This window comes from Arachis ipaensis, chromosome B08 (genome assembly GCF_000816755.2).
Source record: "Arachis ipaensis cultivar K30076 chromosome B08, Araip1.1, whole genome shotgun sequence".
Taxonomy (NCBI): domain Eukaryota; kingdom Viridiplantae; phylum Streptophyta; class Magnoliopsida; order Fabales; family Fabaceae; genus Arachis; species Arachis ipaensis.
The window spans coordinates 44,460,103-44,474,277 of NC_029792.2; positions in this window are offsets into that span (position 1 = coordinate 44,460,103).

Sequence of the window (14,175 nt, forward strand, 5' to 3'; positions counted from 1 at the left end):
GCGTGCGTACGCAAGTATCACTGTGCGTACGCACAGAAGCTGAATCTTCCAAAACTTTATTTCTTCGTGCTTTCTCCCTTTGTCCATGCTTTTTCCATCACTTCTTCCATCCATATTAGCCTTGTAAACCTGAAATTACTCATCAAAAACATCAAGGCATCGAATGGAATAAAAGTGGAATAAAATTAGCTATTTTAAGGCCTAAAAAGCATGTTTTCACAATTAAGCACAATTTAGGGAGAAAACACAAAATCATGCTATTTAGATGAATAAATGTAGGTTTATGTGATGAAATCCACTCAAATCAAACCAAAATATATCGGAAAATATGGACTCATCACCCGACCTTGAGGAAAGAGTTAGTTTCCCTCTTTTAGTACGGGCAGATCGACCTTTCTTTTATGCCTACGACTACTTCTTTTCCCAGCTGAATATTACCATTCATTTTACTACCTTCGAAACCGAGCTTTTGTGGAACTGTAATGTGACCCCTTCTCAACATCATCCGAACTCTTGGGCCTTTATAAAGATTTTTCAGTTGTTATGTCGAGAACTAGGTGTTCATCCTTCCCAGTCTCTTTTCCTTTATTTGTTTGTTTTGACCAAACCTAGAGTGGCTAAGAAGAAAGTATTCTCAATGTTTGATGAATCTTTTTGCGACTTTAAAAATTACTATTTTAAAGTCCGAGCTGTTGAGGGTGTTCGCGCTTTCTTTTTAGATGAGAATGATGAGCCCATCTTTCCTTTATGGTGGCAAAAAGATCCTGTAGCCCTAAAGTACTCTTGGGAGAGTTTAGATGAGGTAGAAGAGGCTTTTGTGGGTGTTTTGGAGGAGCAATGGGGGGAACCTCCTCATCTGGATACTAAGAAGTTTTTAGGAGATCTTTCCCTTCTTCATACTGAGCTAGGTAGCGTCTGACCTCTTTCTTTACATATAATTTTTCTCTTCTTATTTGTGATTTTATCCTCTTCCGACTGTGTAATTGTTTTTCTGACTTCTTTTCAGAGATAGTTAAATCTTCGGATTCTATGAAATCCTTTCGGAAGGCCAAGAAGACGATGGCTGCCTAAAACCTGTCTCATAAGACGTCAAGGGAGGGGTCTTTGGCACAGCTGCCTCCGAAGAAGCCGGCGGCTGAGTCTCAGGGTCCGAGGAAGATTATCCCGACCCCGAGAGTTCGGCCAATTCTGTCCGACCCGTCTCAGCCGACCTCTAGTGCTGCCTCCTCTTCTACTACTGCTGGTCCCCCTCCCAAGAAGCAAAAAACTGTTGGGAATTATAACCTTAATGAAAAAGAATTTGATGGTGTGGCTTTTGCCACAGAACTGATTACTCCTCATGAGAAAGTCCCTCTGGATGACATTTCGACCTTTCACCACCTTGACTTCTTAACAAGCAATAGCATTTGGATGACCAATCTTGGTGTGGTCTTATTCTGAGTTATCCAGGAGTCTCCGGTTCATGCTACTAGAGCTTTTATGGAAGATGCTAAGTCTGAATTTGATAGGATTAAGACTTTGAAAGACAAGATGGATGCCAAGGTGGCTAAGTTGGAGCTTGCCGTAGAAAAGGAGAAGGATCGGGCTACGGTGGCAGAGGCAGCTGCTAATCTGTCTGAGGAGGCTTCTAAGAAGTATAAGGAGATCTATACTTAGACCTATGGCAAGCTATTGGAGGCTAAGGAGAGGATTCAGTCTGTCCAAGATGATTATGCCGAGCTTCAGGGCCATATGGTGAGCAGTATGACCAAGATGTATGAAAATCTAAAGGACTAAGTCTGTGTACTTGCTCCCGAGCTCGACCTCTCTTTATTTAGTATGGACAATGTGGTGGAGGATGGCAAGATCGTGCCTGCCCCAGATGATGAAGATGAAGGTCCTCCTCTTGTGCCACATCCTAAGGCTTCCTCAGCTTCCACTACTACAGCTCCCTCTGGCGAGGTGGTCCCACCTGAGCCCGAGCCTGACGTGGAGATTCTGAATGGGCCAAATGGAGTTGTCAATGCCACCCTAATCTCGACCATGCCTCCTTCTCCTAAGGGTGCCGCTACTGATGCAACTTCAGATCCTTGATGATTCCTTATTATAGCTTTGTTTTGTATTTGGTATATAGTCCGACCTGTGGACTTTGTTGAACTTTTTTTGAGTTTCTGTCGCTGACACTTTGACATTTAGTTACATCCTAGCAACTTTATTTCAAAAACAACACTTTATACTCTTAGGCTGCTGGTGCACGGAATTGTGATCACACTTTTCACAACTCTGATACAACTAACCAGCAAGTGCACTGGGTCGTCCAAGTAATAAAACCTTACGCGAATAAGGGTTGATCCCACAGAGATTGTCGGCTTGAAGCAAGCTATGGTCATCCTGTAAATCTTAGTCAGGCAGATTCAATTGGTTATGATTTTTGATAATTGAACGATAAATAAAACGTAAATTAAAATAAAGATACTTATGTAATTCACTGGTGGGAATTTCAGATAAGCGTTTGGAGATGCTTTGTTGCTTCTGAACCTCTGCTTTCCTATAATCTTCATCCAATCATGCGTGCTCCCTTCCATGGCAAGCTGTATGTTGGTGGATCACCATTGTCAATGGCTACCATCCGTCCTCTCAGATGAAAAATACCAGGTACGGTTTCTGCACAACTAATCAACTATTAGATTTCTCGTCTTGGATGAAAAATACCAGGCACAGCTACCGCATGGCTAATCATCTGTCGGTTCCCACTTGTGTCAGAATAGGAACTCTCTATCCTTTTGCACACTGTCACTGCGCCCAACATTCGTGAGTTTGAAGCTCGTCACAGTCATCCCGTCCCAAATCCTACTCGGAATACCACAGATAAGGTTTAGACTTTTCAGATCTTAAGAATGCTGCCAATTGGTTCTAGCCTATACCACGAAGGTTCTAATCTCACGGACTTGGTTTGTGGATTAGAGACCCAAGATATTATACTCCGGCTGTCGTCCAATGACTACGTTGAACATCATGTAGACCGCTTGTGGTTATCAGGCACGCGGATCTTGGCTAAGCGAGTAACGAAAATAGTGGGTGATTGTCACGGGTCACCCCTTCATTCTTACTTAACTGAATTAAGTACGAGAGTATATCTTGGAGAAGAAGTAAGCGTGAATTGAAAGAGAAACAATAGTACTTGCATTAATTTATGAAGAACAGCAGAGCTCTGCACCTTAATCTATGAGGTGTAGAAACTCCACCGTAGAAAATACATAAGAAAAAAAGGTCTAGGCATGGCCGTGTGGCCAGCCTCCCAAATATAACATAAAAGTCCCAAAATAAGGAAATAAATACGAATATAATAGTGACGTTAGGGATTTTTGCCAGTAAAGAATTTCATAAAAACAGTCGCATTGTAGATATAGTCTCTAAACCAACAAAAATCCCTTCGTACAAACGTTTTGGTTGTCACAAGTAACAAACCCCTTTTTAAAATTGATAACCGAGTATTTAAACATCGGGTCGTCTTCTCAAGGAACTGCAGGAAAGTATGTTCTTATTATTGGTTATGAAGATTGTAAATCTGGGGTTTCAAGAATGAGGAACAAATATGACAAATAATTTAAATGGCAATTAAAAATAAATAAATACTGTAAAGCAAACTTTTGGCAAGGGATGAGAAATTGGAGGTCCTATCCTAGTTATCCTTATCAATGATGATGAGAATTGAATCTTAATTCCACTTTGTTAACCTTTACTAAGATAAAGGAAGGTCAAGGGATTAATTGGTTTGATCTTCGGATCCTATTTATTTCCTAAGAAAAGATTGGGATTATTGAAGTTCAATTCAATTAACAAAGATAACAATTATCAATCATGTTGAGTTTGATAACTCCTGAGTTACTAATTTCTTAACCAAAACCAAAAGGAGAAAAGTAAATCTACTGGAATAAAAATGTTTTCAGAGTAAAAGCAATAATAGCATAAATAAAAGAAAGCAATATTAAACTGAAATACCTCAAATAACATTAATTCAAAAGAGTAATCTGTAACATGAAAGAATTCATAAATCAAATTACAAAGTAAATAATCATCTAAAGTAATGGGATGAACAAAAGTGAAAGGGATGCTTAAAGTAAAGGAACATTAAACCTGGGATCGAGAGTTACTCCTAAAGAGAGAAATCCTAAATCCTAATCCTAAAAGAGAGAGAGAATCTCTCTCTAAACTAAATCTAAATCATGAAAAGTAACTAATTTGGCGAGCTCCCCCTGAATGGATGCATTCCCTCACTTCATAACCTCTGGTCTATGCCTTCTGGACTTGGATTTGGGCCAAAAAGGGCTTCAGAAATCGATGGGAGCATTTTCTGAAATTTCTAGTGCGTGGGTCACGCGGTCGCATCATTCGGAGCTTTTCTTGTCACGCGGTCGCGTCAGTCATGCAGCCGCGTCAGTCATGCGGCCGCGTTCCTGTTGATTCGCGCTTGGCATGCGTCCGCGTCGCCCATGTGATCGCGTGGATGCCAGTTTCTTTAGAAACTCCGTTTTGTGCTTTCCTTCCATCTTTGTATGTTTCCTTTTTCATCCTTTAAGTCATTCCTGCCTTAGAAGATCTGAGACTACTCAACACACTAATCACGGCATCGAATGGAATTATAAAGGTAATTAAAATAATTAATTTTAAGCATAGGAAACATGTTTTTCACATACATCACATAATAAGGAAGGGAAGGTAAAACCATGCAATTAATATGAATAAGTGGGTGAAAGATTGAATAAATCACTCAAATTAAGCACAAAATATATCATAAAATATGGGTTTATCAAATAGTAAAAAGTGCTATTTATACTAAACTAGTTACTAAGGATTACAGAAAATAAGTAACTAAATGCAGATAGTGCAGAAATCCACTTCCGGGTCCCACTTGGTGTGTGCTTGGGCTGAGCATTGAGCTTTACACGTGCATAGGCCTTTTCTAGAGTTAAATGCCAGCTTGGATGCCAGTTTGGGTGTTTAACTCCAGTTCTGGTGCCAGTTTTGGCATTTTACGCCAGAAAAGGGTCTCTGGCTGGCGTTTAGACGCCAGTTTGGGCAATCGAATCTCGGGTAAAGTATAGACTATTATCCATTTCTGGAAAGCCCAATATGTCTAATTTCCAACGCAATTGAGATCGCACCAATTGGGCTTCTGTAGCTCCAGGAAATACACTTCGAGTGTAGGAGGGTCAAAATCCGACAGCATCTGCAGTCCTTTCTTAGCCTCTGAATCAGACTTTTGCTCAAATCCCTCAATTTCAGCCAAAAAATACTTGAAATTACAGAAAAACACAAAAACTAATAAAAATATAATAAAAAGTAACTAAAATATGCTAAAAACTACCTAAAAACAATGCCAAAAGGGTATAAATTATCCGTTCATCACAACACCAAACTTAAATTGTTGCTTGTCCCCAAGAAACTAAAAACAAAATAGGATTAAAAGAAGAGAAAATACAATAAATTTCAAAATTATCAATGAAGCTTAGTTCCAATTAGATGAGCGGGACTAGTAGCTTTTTGCTTCTGAACAGTTTTGGCATCTCACTTTATCCTTTGAAGTTCAGAATGATTGGCATCCATAGGAACTCCGAATTCAGATGGTGTTATTGATTCTCCTAGTTCTGTATGTTGATTCTTGAACACAGCTACTTTATGAGTCTTGGCCGTGACCCTAAGCATTTTATTTTTCAGTAGTACCACTGGATACATAAATGAAACAGACACATAATTGGGTGAACCTTTTCAGATTGTGACTCAGCTTTGCTAGAGTCCCCAGTTAGAGGTGTCCAGAGTTCTTAAGCACACGCTTTTTGCTTTGGCCTACGACTATAACCACTCAGTCTCAAGCTTTTCACTTGACACCTTCACGCCACAAGCACATGGTTAGGGACAGCTTGATTTAGCCGTTTAGGCCATGATTTTATTCCTTTGGGCCCTCCTATCCATTAATGCTCAAAACCTTGGATCCTTTTTACCCTTGCCTTTTAGTTTAAAGGGTTATTGGCTTTTTGCTCTTGCCTTTTGGTTTAAAGAGCTATTGGCTTTTTCTGCTTGCTTTTTCTTTTTCTTTCTTTTTCTTTATTTTTCGCATTTTTCTTTATTTTTATTTTTTTCTTTTTCTTTTTTTTCGCAAGCTTTTGCTTTTCACTATTTTTTCTTGCTTCAAGAATCAATTTTATGATTTTTCAGATTATCAATAACATTTCTCTTTTTTCATTATTCTTTCAAGAGCCAACAATTTTAACATTCATAAACTTCACTATCAAAAATATGTACTGTTCAAGCATTCATTCAGAAAACAAAAAGTATTGCCACCACATCAAAATAATTAAACTATTTTCAAGATAGAATTCGAAATTCATGTACTTCTTTTTCTTTTTCAGAAAATATTTTTTATTTAAGAAAGGTGAAAGATTCATGGAACATTCATAGCTTTAAAGACATAGATACTAAACACTAATGATCATGTAATGAAGACACAAACATGGACAAAACATAAAGCATAGAAACCGAAAACAGAAAAACAAGTAACAAGGAGATTAAAGAACGGGTCCACCTTAGTGATGGTGGCTTCTTTTTCCACTTGAAGAACCAATGGAGTTCTTGAGCTCCTCTATGTCTCTTCGTTGCCTTTGTTGCTCCTCTCTCATGGCCTTTTGGTCCTCTCTGATTTCATGGAGGATGATGGAGTGCTCTTGGTGCTCCACTCTTAGTTGCTCCATGTTGGAACTCAATTCTCCTAAAGAGGTGTTGAGTTGCTCCCAATAGTTGTGTGGAGGAAAATGCATCCCTTGAGGCATCTCAGGAATTTCTTGATGAGGGACTTCCTCATGCTCTTGTTGAGGTCCATGAGTGGGCTCTCTTGTTTGATCCATCCTCTTTCTAGTGATGGGCTTTTGAGATGAATCTCTTCATCTCCCATGACTCAGAGTTAGAAGCAACTGCCTTCCTTTTCCTCTTCCTAGAGGTTTCTCCGGCCTTAGGTGCCATTAATGGTTATGGAAAAACAACAAGCTGAGCTTTTCCACACCAAACTTAAAAGTTTTGCTCGTCCTCGAGCAAAATAAGATAGAAGGGAGTAGAAGAAGAATGATGCAATTAATTTTGAAAACTTATTAATGTATACAAGAAAAATTAAAAAGAGTTGAGAAGAATTTGAAAAGATATGTAAGTTTTGAAAACGTTTTGGAAGGAATTGAAAAGAATTAAAAAAAGAATTAAAAAGGATTGGAAAGATTATTAATATTTGAAAATAGAAATTGAAAGATAAACGTTTAAAATATGTTTGATGCAAAAAATTATGAATTAAAACATGAAAATTTGAAAAAAAAAATCGAATTAGAAACAAAATTACCTCCCTTGTGTCATCCTGGCGTTAAACGCCCAGAATGCTATCCATTCTGGCGTTTAACGCCCACTTGACTGCCTCTTTGGGCGTCTAACGCCCAGCCAGATACCTTGGCTGGTGTTAAACGCCAGGAATCCTTCTTTACTGGGCGTTTTTCTGAACGCCCAGAATGCTGCCTATTCTGGTGTTTAACGCCCAGAATGTTGCCTGCATGGGCGTTAAACGCCCATTCTACTATCCTTACTGGCGTTTAAATGCCAGTAAGCCTGGTGCACGAAATTGTGATCTCTGGTAATGGGTCCAAAAACATGGTGCTTTGATCTTAATTCATAATTTGTCACAACTTCGATACAACTAACCAGCAAGTGCACTGGGTCGTCCAAGTAATAAACCTTACGTGAGTAAGGGTCGATCCCACGGAGATTGTTGGTATGAAGCAAGCTATGGTCACCTTGTAAATCTCAGTCAGGCGGATAAAAAATAATTATGGAGTTTTCGAAAAAGGATAATATAATAAGGATAGAAATACTTATGTAAATCATTGGTGAGAATTTCAGATAAGCGCATAGAGATGCTTTCGTTCCTCTGAACCTCTGCTTTCCTGCTGTCTTCATCCAATCAATCTTACTCCTTTCTATGGCTGGCTTTATGTAAGGATGTCACCGGTGCCAATGGCTACTTTCAATCCTCTCGGGAAAATGGTCCAAATGCTCTGTCACAGCATGGCTAATCGTCTGGAGGCTTCACCCTTGTCAGATGATGATTGTCACGTTCATCACATTCAGGTTGAAGTGCGAATGAATATCTTAGAAGCGAAATAAGATGAATTGAATAGAAAACAGTAGTACTTTGCATTAATCTTTGAGGAACAGCAGAGCTCCACACCTTAATCTATGGAGTGTAGAAACTCTACCGTTGAAAATACATAAGTGATAATGGAGTTCATTGGTCTCGACCCCAGAGGGGGAACCGGAGTAACCAAGACCGTGAATACAATGATAAAAAGTTCTATTTATAATAAACTAGTCACTAGGGTTTACAGAAGTAAGTAATTAATGCATAAATTCACTTCCGGGAACCACTTGGTGTGTGCTTGGGCTGAGCTTGAGTGTTGCACGTGTAGAGGTCCTTCTTGGAGTTGAACGCCAGCTTTTGTGCCAGTTTGGGCGTTGAACTCCACTTTGCAACTTGTTTCTGGCGCTGGACGCCAGAATTGGGCAGAGAGCTGGCGTTGAACGCCAGTTTACATCATCTAAACTTGGGCAAAGTATAAACTATTATTTATTGATGGAAAGCCCTGGATGTCTACTTTCCAACGCAATTGGAAGCGCGCCATTTTGAGTTCTGCAGCTCCAGAAAATCCACTTTACCTTGACTTTAACCGCTCAGTCTCAAGTTTTCACTTGACACCTTCACGCCACAAGCACATGGTTAGGGACAGCTTGATTTTGCCGCTTAGGCCAGGATTTTATTCCTTTAGGCCCTTCTATCCACTGATGCTCAAAGCCTTGGGATCCTTTTTATTTGCCCTTGCCTTTTGGTTTTAAGGGTTATTGGCTTTTTGCTCTTGCCTCTTGGTTTTAAGAGCTTTGGTTTTTTCTGCTTGCTTTTTCTTTTTTTTCTATTTTTTTCGCCTATTTTTTTTTCTGCAAGCTTTGTTCTTTGCTGCTTTTTCTTGCTTCAAGAATCATTTTTATGATTTTTCAGATTATCAAATAACATGTCTCCTAGTCATCATTCTTTCAAGAGCCAACATATTTAACATTCTTAAACAACAACTTCAAAAGACATATGCACTGTTCAAGCATTCATTCAGAAAACAAAAAGCATTGTCACCACATCAATATAATTAAGCTAAGTTCAAGGATAAATTCAAAACTCATGTACTTCTTGTTCTTTTGAATTAAAAACATTTTTTATTTAAGAGAGGTGATGGATTCATAGGACATTCATAACTTTAAGACATAGTTACTAACTACTAATGATCATGTAATGAAGACACAAACATAGATAAGCACATAACATAGAAAACGAAAAACAGAAGAAATAAGAACAAGGAATGAATCCACCTTAGTGATGGTGGTGTTTCCTTCTTGAGGAACCAATGATGTCCTTGAGCTCTTCTATGTCTCTTCCTTGTCTTTGTTGCTCCTCCCTCATTGCTTTTTGATCTTCTCTAATTTCATGAAGGATGATGGAGTGCTCTTGATGTTCCACCCTTAATTGTCCCATGTTGGAACTTAATTCTCCTAGGGAGGTGTTGATTTTCTCCCAAACATTCTGTGGAGGAAAGTGCTTCCCTTGAGGTATCTCAAGGATTTCTTGATGGTGAGCTTCTTCATGTGCCTGTTGAGATCCATGAATGTGCTCTCTTGTTTGCTCCATCCTTTTCTTAGTGATGGGCTTGTGAGATGAATCTTTCCATCTCTCATGGCTCAGAGGTGGGAGCAATTGTCTTTTTTTTTCCTCTTCCTTGAGGTTTCTCTGGCCTCAGGTGCCATTAATGGTTATGGAAAAACAAAAAAGCTATGCTTTTACCACACGAAACTTAGAATGTTGCTAGCCCTCGAGCAAAAGAAGAAAGAATAGAAGAAGAAGAAGAAGAAGAAGAAGATATGGAGGAGAGGGGGGATGTGTGTATTCAGCCATATAGGTGGGATTGGGTGGGAAAGAGATGTTGAATTTTGAAGGTAGGTGGGTGTATAGATGATGAGTATTTTGGTGAAAAATAAATTTCTCCCAAAACACACGAATCTAACCGGCAAGTGCACCGGGTCGCATCAAGTAATAAAACTCACGGGAGTGAGGTCGAGTTATGATCATTTGAAGAGGTCATGGTTGCTGGCTTTGGTGTGCAGCGTTTGAGGTAACGTTTGCCTCAAATGTTGGCGAAAACGCCAGTTCTGGAGGCTCAAACGTATTGTTCACCCCATACTATTATACATTGTTGGAAAGCCCTGAATGTCTACTTTCCAATGCCTTTGGGAGCACATCAATTGGAGCTCTACAGCTCGAGTTATACTCCATCGAAGGTGCAGAGGTCAAGTGGCCTCACTGCATGTTGCCACCATGTTCATTTATGCACATTGCGGGGCAGTTTAATCCTTCAATTTTAGTGTCCACCATGAAGTGCCATATATGCTTGGAAAGCTCTTGATTCCTACTTTCCAATGCTTCTTGAATCACCTCATTTGGAGCTTTGTAGCTCAAGTTATTCTTGTTGGAAGTATACCCCTTCAAGCTGTTGTGGTGTGTGGCGCCAACGTTAGCCTCAAAGTTAGGGGGCTAACGTTGGCGCAAACTTTTGCTCCTCCCCTTGTGAATTTCATGTGCCAACGTTAGCCTCCAACTTAGGGGGCTAACGTTGGCGCAAACTTTTGCTCCTCCCCTTGTGAATTTCATGTGCCAACGTTAGCCTCCAACTTAGGGGGCTAACGTTGGCGCAAACTTTTGCTCCTCCCCTTGTGAATTTCATGTGCCAACGTTAGCCTCCAACTTAGGGGGCTAACGTTGGCGCAAACTTTTGCTCCTCCCCTTGTGAATTTCATGTGCCAACGTTAGCCTCCAACTTAGGGGGCTAACGTTGGCGCAAACTTTTGGTGCCCAGGGGTGAATTTCATGTGCCAGCGTTAGCCTCCAAGTTAGGGGGCTAACTTTGAGGCTAACTTTTCACCCAAAAGTTTTTGCTTCCTGGTTCAACTTATTCCATTGTCCTCTCTTTACTCCTAGCCATTCCTTCTTGCTTCACCCTTTCTCCAAGCCTTCTTCACCTATCATTAATCAACCAAACACATCAAAGCTATGCTCAAAATCATGAGATATTCATTCTTTCATAATATGTGACAATTTTAGCATAAAACCTCATGAAATAGCATGAATTCATACATGGTTGATTAAGTCAAAGGAAGCATGAAAATCTACCCACTTGGCTTGCTTATGGCTCAAGAAAGTGCATAAAACCTATTGAAAACAAAGGAAAAAGGCATAGAAAAACATGATATGATGACATGTCATCACAACACCAAACTTAAACCTTGCTTGTCCCCGAGCAAGAAAAGAATCATGCAATAAAGATTGACAATCCAAGGTAAGAAGAATAGCAACTCAATGTTCATGGTAAGTGGAATTGGGTTGAAAGAGGCCTTGGTTGATTGCTCTTGAAGTTTGGAGAAGAACCAAAGTGAACTAATTGAACCGGGTTGGAGTTTTGCAAAAGTTAGACCAAAAGTTTGAGCTAAAGTTAGGGGTCTAACTTTGGCTCCAACTTTTCATAGCAGCCCACAAAACTTGCTGGTATGAACGTTGGTGCCAACGTTAGGGGTCTAACTTTGACCCTAACGTTGGCCTCCCTTATGCACATTTATGGCGCCAACTTTGTCCTCTAGTCATGTTGCCAATTTTATGCCCAATATAGACTATCATATATGGTTGGAAAGCTCTGAATGTCAGCTTTCTAACCCACTTGGAATCACTTCAATTGGACATCTACAACTCAAGTTATGATCATTTGAAGAGGGCAAGGTCGATGGCTTTGGTGTGCAGCGTTTGAGGTAACGTTTGCCTCAAACGTTGGCGAAAACGCCAGTTCTGGAGGCTCAAACGTATTGTCCACCCCATAATATTATACATTGTTGGAAAGCCCTGGATGTCTACTTTCCAATGCCGTTGGGAGCACATCAATTGGAGCTCTACAGCTCGAGTTATACTCCATCGAAGGTGCAGAGGTCAAGTGGCCTCACTGCATGTTGCCACCATGTTCATTTATGCACATTGCGGGGCAGTTTTATCCCTCAATTTTAGTGTCCACCATGCAGTGCCATATATGCTTGGAAAGCTCTTGATTCCTACTTTCCAATGCTTCTTGAATCACCTCATTTGGAGCTCTGTAGCTCAAGTTATTCTTGTTGGAAGTATACCCCCTTCAAGCTGTTGTGGTGTGTGGCGCCAAGGTTAGCCTCAAAGTTAGGGGGCTAACGTTGGCGCAAACTTTTGCTCCTCCCCTTGTGAATTTCATGTGCCAACGTTAGCCACCAAGTTAGGGGGCTAACGTTGGCGCAAACTTTTGGTGCCCAGGGAGGTTCTCTTCATGCCAACGTTAGCCTCAAAGTTAGGGGGCTAACATTGGCGCAAACTTTTGGTGCCCAGGGGTGAATTTTATGTGCCAACGTTAGCCTCCAAGTTAGGGGTCTAACTTTGAGGCTAACTTTTCACCCAAAAGTTTTTGCTTCCTGGTTCAACTTATTCCATTGTCCTCTCTTTACTCCTAGCCATTCCTTCTTGCTTCACCCTTTCTCCAAGCCTTCTTCACCTATCATTAATCAACCAAACACATTAAAGCTATGCTCAAAATCATGAGATATTCGTTCTTTCATAATATGTGACAATTTTAGCATAAAACCTCATGAAATAGCATGAATTCATACATGGTTGATTAAATCAAAGGAAGCATGAAAATCTACCCACTTGGCTTGCTTATGGCTCAAGAAAGTGCATAAAACCTATTGAAAAAAAAGGAAAAAGGCATAGAAAAACATGATATGATGACATGTCATCAATAGATGTGAGTGGTAAATGGAAAACAGAAGGGATGACCATGAATGGATAGAGAGATGGTGAGGTATTTGGTGAAGGGTTTTGGGGAAGAGTGTTTATGGGATTGTGTGAAAGAGGGGTGAGAAGAAGTGAGTGGAGGTAGGTGGGGATCCTGTGGGATCCACAGATCCTGAGGTGATCCTGTGGGATCCACAGATCCTGAGGTGTTCAAGGATTTACAACCTTGCACCAAATTAGGCATGTAAAATGCCCTTGCACACAACTCTGGGCATTCAGCGCCAGGTTGGTGCCCATTTTGAGCGTTCAAAGCCCATTTGTTGCCCATTTCTGGCGTTGAATGCCAGAACCATGCTTGTTCTGGGCGTTCAGCGCCAGCTCTTCTCCAGGGTGCAATTCTGGCGTTCAGCGCCCAGATGCTGCCCATTTTGGGCGTTCAGCGCCCAGATACTGCCCATTTTGGGCGTTCAATGCCAGAACCATGCTCTGTTCTGGCGTTGAACGCCAGACAGGTGCTTCCTCCAGGGTGTGATTTTTCTTCCGCTGTTTTTGATTCTGTTTCTAAATTTTTTGTTTATTTTGTGACTCCACATGATCATGAACCTAAGAAAACATGAAAAACAAAAATTAGATAAATAAACATTGGGTTGCCTCTTCATGATTGCGCCAAGAAACTTGGCAGTTTGCTCTTCAGTAACATTCTCATTCTCTTTAGAAGAAGAATACTCATCAGAGCTCATGAAGGGCATAAGGAGGTTCAATGGAATCTCTATGGTCTCTAGATGAGCCTCAGATTCCTTTGGTTCCTCAGAGGGAAACTCCTTATTGATCAGTGGACGTCCCAGGAGGTCTTCCTCACTGGGATTCACGTCCTCCTCTCCCTCTTTGGGTTCGGCCATGGTAATTAATTCAATGGCCTTGCACTCTCCTTTTGGATTCTCTTCTGTATTGCTTGGGAGGGTACTAGGAGGGATTTCAGTGATCCTTTTACTCAGCTGGCCCACTTGTGCTTCCAAATTTCTAATGGAGGACCTTGTTTCATTCATGAAACTCACAGTGGCCTTAGATAGATCAGAGACTAAATTTGCTAAGCTAGATGGATTCTGCTCAGAATTCTCTGTTTGTTGCTGAGTGGATGATGGAAAAGGTTTACTATTGTAAAACCTATTTCTTCCACCATTATTAAAGCCTTGTTGAGGCTTTTGATTCTTCCATGAGAAATTTGGATGATTTCTCCATGATGAGTTATAGGTGTTTCCATAAGGTTCACC